At 40.7% G+C, this 9,246-nt stretch overlaps 1 pseudogene; it reads right to left on the bottom strand.

The window, feature by feature from the left end:
* Positions 1 to 8,568, bottom strand: part of LOC136383893 (titin-like) — an 82,252-nt pseudogene extending 73,684 nt beyond the window's left edge.
* Between the last annotated feature and the right edge of the window lie 678 nt (positions 8,569 to 9,246).

Below are 9,246 nucleotides of genomic sequence, written 5' to 3'. Positions count from 1 at the left end.
TTTTAAATATTTCAATAAGTACTAGTTCTACCCCAAAATAGTTGAATTAAATTAATCAATAGATTATCTGGGCCTTGCTAGAGTTTGGGGGAGTTCAGAATTTTCCCAGCATCATCAGAAAAAATTCTGCATGTCCAAGTCACATTTTTTTCATAGCCAAGCCACTACCTATAACAGTTTCAACATTTGACATACTAGTCCCGTACTATCTACTACAATTGGTGTTAAAAGCTTGAGCTATTTTTCAGCCAGGCTTGGAGAAATTCATTCTAAAACACACACATCTTCCAGTTTTGTAACTAAGACAATCCCAATAACAAAGAAAATATTTTTATAATGTATATGAACACCCCCCCTTTGCTCCTGGAAGTAGGGGGCATTTTACCATGCCCCAGCGCTCCCTACCAGGCTCAGTGTGGCTTCTTCTTTGCTGCTTGGTTTTTGAGACCTTTTCTTGTAGTGCAAAGTTGGTTTTTCATGCTGATTGTTCCTAAATTAGTTTGTAATCCAGTTTGGTGGTATGAGCTGGGTCTGTGCGTCTGCCTACTCTGCTGCCATCTTGGAGTCTCCTATAGTTAACTAGTTTTGAAAATGACATTTTAAATGTTGAAACTTAGTGTTGTATGAATTCATTTCAAAATTTGAAATTATATTCTTTTAAGTGCCTACAGTTGAAAAGAAAGTTTGCAAATTACCTCCTGAACATAAACCTGAATGAAAGGAAGAAGTTGTTCTCAAAAGCGGTATAGTATTTTTCAAATGTTAAATCAGCTTTAGGTATATAAAAGTAGACTTAAAATCTTACATATGTTTCTGTCCCTTGGTTTTCTTTCAGCTAGATCCCTATTTATCAAAATTTATTTGTAATGCCATTAAAATTAAAATCATAATTTTCATATCTGTTTTATAAGAAGTCAGAAATTTTGTAAGTGTTCACAGTATTTTAAAATTTATTTAATAGATATATCTAAATTGATAACACTCTAAACTAATATCAGTGATGATAGCTGTCATTTTCATGATCAAATTATATAGTAAAATATACTAAACCTTTTAAATACTCTAAATTACACCAAACTATTTAAACCTAAATTCAGTATTCAGTTTTAAAGTATGACACATCACCACAACTAATAAAAATAATTTTTTATAAAAAATATTTTTAAAAAAACTGAACCTTTCTAGTATTTTATACTAATAAGATAATACAGAATTAAAAGCAAGATATTCAAATGAAGAATCAAGTTCTTTGTCCTCGCATAGAATTACTGATCCCTAGGCTACATTTCTTTAGCTACCACCCTTCAGTAAACTTTATACTTACTTAGGCCTGGTGTGCGGAAGTCCCGGGTTCGATTCCCAGCCAGGGCACACAGGAGAGATGCCCATCTGCTTCTCCACCCCTCCCCCTCTCCTTCCTCTCTGTCTCTCTCTTCCCCTCCCGCAGCTGAGGCTCCATTGGAGCAAAAGATGGCCCGGGCACTGGGGATGGCTCCTTGGCCTCTGCCCCAGGCGCTGGAGTGGCTCTAGTCACGACAGAGCGATGCCCCAGATGGGCAGAGCATCGCCCCCTGGTGGGCGTGCCGGGTGGATCCCGGTCGGGTGCATGCGGGAGTCTGTCTGACTGCCTCCCCGTTTCCAGCTTTAGAAAAATACAAAAAAAAATATTCCTCTTGTTAAAATTACAACATAAATTATGAATAGAGTTTGTTGTTATTCAAATTATTCATTTTGTGTTTGGGTCATCACTGCCACAGACTTGTCTCTGAATAGACTATTGATATAAAGTAATTCTGAGTGCTGTTCTAAATTAACATCACAACCTTTGATTGAAAAAGCTACACTTTTAGTGTGAATGCTAATTTCCCAGGGCACTAGGTCAGGTTGCATGCTTTTTGTTTTCTGTACTTTGTATGTTATTTATGCTTGTTACATTTATTCAGCATCTACATTTGCCTCTCTTGGTTTACATATAATTTTTTTTGTCTTTTAAGTTCTAAGAAAGAGACCTAAAGAAGAAGAACCTAAAGTAGAACCTAAAATAGTAGAAAAAAATTAAAAACCTACAGGTAGAAATCTCAGTAACAATCTGTGACATTATCTTTTAACAGAATGGACATTTAACAAAAGGTTTATCTTGTAAACATAAGTGGAGTTAGCTACAAACATGGCTTCATATCCCATCTGTGTTTTTCATTGTCTGCTTAATTTAGAGACTTTTTTTTAGTAATTCCCAAATCTGTTCATGTATTTCCCTGCTCTTTATCGTTATGATTGCTTTGCTACTTAAGTTCTTTTAATAGAAATGACTGTGAAATAATCAGGTTGACTGCAGAATAACTTCATGGGAGGATGTCAGCAAAAGTTTCTTAAAATTTGGGGGCTTTCATGTGGGTTTTTTTAATCATTAGTTTATTATGAAAGGTTTCTATATTGGTAGCTATTGTGAAAGTGACTTGGAAAGGGAGAGAGAGCTAACTTTTTTCCTTTTCATTACATCAGAAGAAGCAAATAAGCCACCAAAATAGGTTTTAGAAAGTGACAAACATATACAATAATGCAATGGATATCTTTTTACAGAAGTGAAAAGAATCAAACCCTCCCATGGAGCCTGCTCCAACCACTATCACTGCCCCTGGGACAGTACCAGTAGTTGGAAAGAAAGGTAATTTTCTGTAGTTTTCTTGTTTTGATGACTTAATAAAAATATTCATGCTTGAATTTAAGACCTCATTATGTTGAAAAAGGCATCATTTCAACTGTGGGGGCTCATAAATTTTTTTTAGAGATTTTATTTATTGATTTTAGAAAAGAGGAAAGAGAGAGAGAAGCAACAACTTGTAATTACTTCACTTGAGTTTTCACTGATTGCTTCTTGCATGTGCCTTGACTGGGCAAACCTGGGGTTTCAAACCAGCGACCTCAGTGTCCCACGTTGACACTCTATCCACTGCACCACCACTGGCAAGGCCGCATGTGGCCCGCGGGCCATAGTTTGGGGACTCCTGGTCTAGAGGAAGGATGGGAAGATTGTGGTGGAGAAACCTGGCAAAATTGTGCCGGGCGTCATTGGCTTGAAGCAGGCCCTAACCATCAATGACGCAGATGACTTTGGTGCTAGAACATACACAGTTACTGTGGAAAATGCCAACAACCTGGAATGTTGGTCCTGTGTGAAAGTAGTAGCTTGGTATTTCACTGGGAAATTTTGTTTTGCTTATTATTATACTAAGAAAATGGAAGAGAGAAAATTTTATTTTCCATTATTAGAATGTCAGCTGTCTTATACCCTAAGAGGGGGGATATCAATATCTCATAGCAGATTAATTATGTCCAGTTTTGAATTTTTTTTCTATTTTTGAAATATACTAAGGAAGTTACTTATATTAATTGTTCAGATCATCATTATTTTTCTGACCTCGTTTTCATAGAGAAATCATTCGAGACTGGCTGGTGAAACCCATATGAGATCAGCATGTGAAACTCAAGGGACAACTATTTTCACCCATTATATAGCAAGGGATACTCCAAACATTAAGTGGTTCAAAAGATATGATGAAATCCCCTGGGAACCAACTGACAAGACAGATAGTGAAAGAGGGGAATTATGTACACCTCAAAATTAAGAATGCTGTGCCAGAAGATACTGATGAGTATGCAGTGGGAATTAAAGGGAAAAGATTCCCTGCAAAGCTAACACTTGGAGATGTAAAAATCTTTCACCTTTTATTCTAAAAGATAAGTTTTGTGTGTGCATAAGGCAAAATAATATACCTCAAAAAACCTGAGAGAGACAAGATGGCGCTGGAGTAGGCGGATGTACCAACATCTACCTCCCAGAACCAAAGTGGATTACAAACTAATTTTATGAACTATCATCTGGAAAACCAACTTTGGACTAAACTAAGAGGACTCTTCAACCAAGGAACGCTGAAGAAGCCACACAGAAACTGGTAGGAAAAGCGGAAACGGGGAAATGCAGAGAGGGCTGCCCAGCTCCCCGGAGTGAACAGCAGCAGGGAAAGACTCGCGTGGCAGAAAGTGAGTTTAGCAGAGAGGGAAGGGTCCTGAGCCCCAGGAACAAAGCCCCAGCCTGCAGCCCCAGAGCCCAGAAGAGGCGTAAGGACAGTATTAGGCTGGAAACAAGTCAGGATACTGTCTTTGAGAAAGAGTCTGATTTCTCAGACCCAGGATCCTTCTTAAAGGTACCGCGCAGAACATCTCTCTCATAACCACCTACCCGGGGCTCCTGGGGATGGGGAGGTGAGAGGAGAGGACCAGAGTAACAGGAAGAGAGTGTAATCTAGGAGGCACAGGGAGAAACATTTTGGGAGATAGCCACCCTAACCCCTGGGACAAGTCACTCCCCAAAGCTGAAGTGATTATTTCCCCTGGAAACAGCAATACCAGCAAAGGGAAGCAGGAGAGCAGCCAAACAACCTTCCCTGCGGCAATCAGAGCAGAGTTGCATAGAAGGAGGGGGCTTTTGGGTCTACAGTAGTGAGTCTTAGGGTCCAAGCTGCAACGCCCCCACCCACGCGGCTGAGGGCGCACCAGAGGGCGGGCGGCAGTGAGAGACAAAAGCACGGTTCTGCTGGCAGTGGCAGAAGCCAGGTGGCCGCCACTGGGCTCAGGTGTGAGCTCAATCTTGCCCAGCTGGGGAGAAGGGGGCATGCAAAAGCGGTCAAGCACAGCTGCCAGCAGCCTGTAATCCAGCCTGTGGGAGAAGGGCGGGAAACTAGGAAAGGGTGGAGACCAGCCTCTGAGCAAGGGCAGAGGAGCACAGCCTTGCCCCGCCCTCTCAGCAAAATGGGAATACAGGGAACATACCTCAACATGATAAAGGCCATCTATGACAAACCCACAGCCAACATTATACTCAATGGGCAAAATTAAAAGCAATCCCCTTAAGATCAGGAACAAGGCAGGGGTGCCCCCTTTCACCACTCTTATTCAACATAGTTCTGGAAGTCCTAGCCACAGCAATCAGACAAGAAAAAGAAATAAAATTGGAAAAGAAGAAGTAAAACTATCATTATTTGCAGATGATATGATATTGTATATAGAAAACCCTAAAATCTCAGTCAAAAAACTACTAGACCTGATAAATGAATTCAGCAAGGTGGCAGGATATAAAATCAATACTCAGAAATCAGAGACATTTTTATACACTAATAATGGACTGTCAGAAAGAGAAATCAAGGAATCAATCCCCTTTCCCATTGCAACCAAAAAAATAAAGTACCTAGGAATAATTCTAACCAAGGAGATTAAAGACTTGTACTCGGAAAATTATAAAACATTGATAAAAGAAATCAGGGAAGATACGAATAAGTGGAGGCATATACCGTGCTCATGGTTAGGAAGAATAAACATCATTAAAATGTCTATATTACCCAAAGCAATTTATAAAATCAATGCAATACCGATTAAAATACCGATGACTTACTTCAAAGATATAGAACACATATTCCAAAAATGTATATGGAACCAAAAGAGAACATGAATAACCTCAGGAATCTTGAAAAGGAAGAATAAAGTGGGAGGTATCACACTTCCGGATATCAAGTTATATTATAAGGCCATTGTACTCAAAACAGCCTGGTACTGGCATAAGAACAGGCACATAGATCAATGGAACAGAACAGAGAACCCAGAAATAAACCCACAGCTCAATGGACAACTGATATTTGACAAAGGAGGCAAGGAAATACAATGGAGTAAAGACAGCCTCTTCAACAAATGGTGTTGTGAAAATTGGACAGCTACCTGCAAAAACATGAAACTAGACCACCAACTTACACCACTCACAAAAATAAACTCAAAATGGATAAAAGACTTAAATGTAAGCCATGAAACCATAGGCATCTTAGAAGAAAACATAGGCAGTAAGCTCTCTGACATCTGTCACAGCAATATATTTGCTGATTTGTCTCCACAGGCAAGTGAAATAAAAGACAGGATAAACAAGTGGGACTTTATCAAACTAAAAAGCTTCTGCACAGCTAAAGACAATAAGAACAGAATAAAAAGACAAACTACACAATGAGAGAATATATTTGACATTGCGTCTGATAAGGGGTTAATAACCAAAATTTATAAAGAACTTGTAAAACTTAATACCAGGAAGACAAACAATCCAATCCAAAAATGGGCAAAAGAAATGAATAGACACTTCTCCAAAGAGGACACACAGATGGCCAATAGGCATATGAAAAAATGTTCAACATCACTAATGATTAGAGAAATGCAAATTAAAACCACAATGAGATATCACCTCACACCAGTCAGAATGGCGCTCATCAACAAAACAACACAGAATAAGTGCTGGCGAGGATGTGGAGAATAGGGAACCCTCCTGCACTGCTGGTGGGAATGCAGACTGGTGCAGCCACTGTAAAAAACATTATGGAGATTCCTCAAGAAATTAAAAATCGAACTGCCTTTTGACCCAGCTATACCACTGTTAGGAATATACCCCAAGAACACCATAGCACTGTTGGAAAAGAAGAAATGCACCTCCATGTTTATGGCAGCATGGTCCACAATAGCAAAGATCTGGAAACAGCCCAAGTGTCCATCAGAGGACGAGTGGATTAAAAAGCTTTGGTATATATATACTATGGAATACTACTCAGCCATAAGAAATGATGACATAGGATCTTTTACAACAACATGGATGGGACTTGATAATATTATACTGAGCGAAAGAAGTAAATCAGAAAAATCTAAGAACTATATGATTCCATACATAGGTGGGACATAAAGATGAGACTCAGAGACATGGACAACAGTGTTGGGGGTACAGGGTGGGGGGAGGAGAGGGAGGGGTTTTGGGGAAGGGTGGGGCACAAAGAGCATGGCTTTTCAGCATTTGCCATATTCCTCCTTTAATCTATAGACAGACAGCAAATATTTACCTATGGTGTTTCCACTATAAAGACTGCTGTCTTAGGGACAAATGCTGATGAACTATTTCAGCAGTTCCCCCTTCTTCAAAGACTTATATGTCAACATAGAGCTCCATGTTTCATAGGACATACTCAAGCTCACTCCATGCTCCCTGGAGCTTTAACACAAGTGAATGCCCTTTTTTTTTTTTTTTTTTTGGTTGTATTTTTTCTTTTATTTATTTATTTTTTGTATTTTTCTGAAGATGGAAATGGGGAAGCAGTAAGACAGACTCCCACATGCGCCTGACCAGGATCCACCTGGCATGCCTGCCAGGAGGGAATGCTCTGCCCATCTGGGGTGTTGCTCTGTTACAACTAGAGCCATTCTAGCGCCTGGGGTGGAGGCCATGGGGCCATGCTTGGTGCCTGGGGTGGCTTTTCCTCCGGTGGAGTTTTGGCTGCGGGAGGGGAAGTGAGAGACGGAGAGAGAGAGAGGGGGAGGGGTGGAGAAGTAGATGGGGCTTCTCCTGTGTGCTCTGGCCAGGAATCATACCCAGGAATTCTGCACACCAGGCCAATGACTCCTACGGGTCTACCATATCATGCTTTATACTTAAAATAAAAATTTTACATTTCTTTTGAAGGCTGATAAACAGGAGACACCAAATATTTTTCACCTGCAAACTACTACCTTCTTTATTAGATCCAGCTAATAACACTGTTTTTTCTTTTTCCAAATAGCTCCAGATATATGGAAAAGATATATGGATCCTCCAACCCCTCAGCGAGATCTTCTGAGCATGGCTTTTAAGATACCTAGAGGCAGAAAAAGTCCAATAGAGATCAGGGGAACTACCAGCTTTTAGGATACACCTTTAAAAGCTCCAATGCCCCAAAGGGGTCTCATAGGATGCCATCTGGGTCCTGCTTCAATAGTGGAAAGGAAGGTCATTGAGCTAAAGCCTGCCAGGCTTACATGCCTCTGTTGTGAGGAAACAGGGACACTGGAAGGTAGGCTTTCCCCTTGATCCACTAAGGGAGGTTTCAGTCTCTTCCAGCCCTGTTCCAGCCACCTATGACCTAACCTTGCCCAGAAAGCTGGGGCTTGCCACTGAAGGCTGAAGGTGCCCAGGGCCATCGACCCCATCTATGACACTGTGGATGAGCCTAGGGTATTTCTTCCAAGAAGCAGGTAAACTGATCTCATTTGCACAAGGGCCACTTAACTATGTTTTGCCTGAATAGTCAGGTTTTTTATTCTTCCCTCAAAGATCCCTGTTGTGGGTGTTGATAGTCCTATTTTCTGCTGCTTTGCTTAATATATAGTGTTTCCTTTATCCCTCCTACTTCAATGTCCCACTCAGATTTCAGGCTGGGACCTACTCTTAATTTAGAGCTTTCTTCCCCCTTTTGCCAACTTTGTATTATGAATTTACCTTGCCACCCACCTTTAGTGTATCCAAGGTTCTCGTTACCATGCCACAGTCGCAGAGCTCCAGGGAAAGCAACCTGGTCTCAAACTCTCCAGGCAGAGGAGAACAGAAGCTCCATTTCCACGCATGCTGCAAATGGCTTTTCCAGTCTACCTGAATCATTACCAGCTAGAAGCAGCGGTCATTGGGACTTGGACATGAGCTGCAAAGTATAGAATGGTGACAACAATTGCAGGTGCCATGGCGGACTTTTCCTGTGTGGACTTTTCCTGGACTCCTTCTCCCTGTGACAGCTCCTAACAGACTGAACTGTGGTTGGGTTGTATTTCTCAGGGATTGGCATGGTGATGGGGCCAACTTGGACTTGGTGAACATGTTAAGGACATTATTCTTTTATGGATTCTTACTGTATTGGCCAAGAGTTTGCTTAAAGGCTTTAATCAGTGTAAAAAAAAAATAGAAGACTGGATAAAGAAGTGGGCACATATACACCATAGTATACTATTCAGCTAGAAGAATGATGACATCGGATCACTTACAGCAGATTGGTGGAACCTTGATAGACATTATGCAGAGTGAAATAAGCGAATCAGAAAAAAACAAGAACTGCTGGAGTCCATACATTGGTGGGACATAAAAGTGAGACTAAGAGACATGGACAGAGTATGGTGGTTATGGGGGGTGGGGGGAGAGAAGAGGGGAGAGGGGGGAAGGGGGAGGGGGCAGGGGAACAAAGAAAACTGGATAGAGGGTGATGAGTACGATCTCTCTTTGGGTGATTGGTATAGCAACAGAACTAAATGATGATAACCTGGAAATGTTTTCTTTGAATATATGTACCCTGATTATTGATGTCACCCCATTAAAATAAAAATTTATTTATAAAAAAACAGCTTTATCAAAGCATAATTGACACAAAA

The sequence above is a fragment of the Saccopteryx leptura genome, chromosome 12, assembly GCF_036850995.1.
Source record: "Saccopteryx leptura isolate mSacLep1 chromosome 12, mSacLep1_pri_phased_curated, whole genome shotgun sequence".
Taxonomy (NCBI): Eukaryota; Metazoa; Chordata; class Mammalia; order Chiroptera; family Emballonuridae; genus Saccopteryx; species Saccopteryx leptura.
Note: the sequence above shows the minus strand (reverse complement) of the source record. Positions and strands in the feature narration are given on the sequence as shown.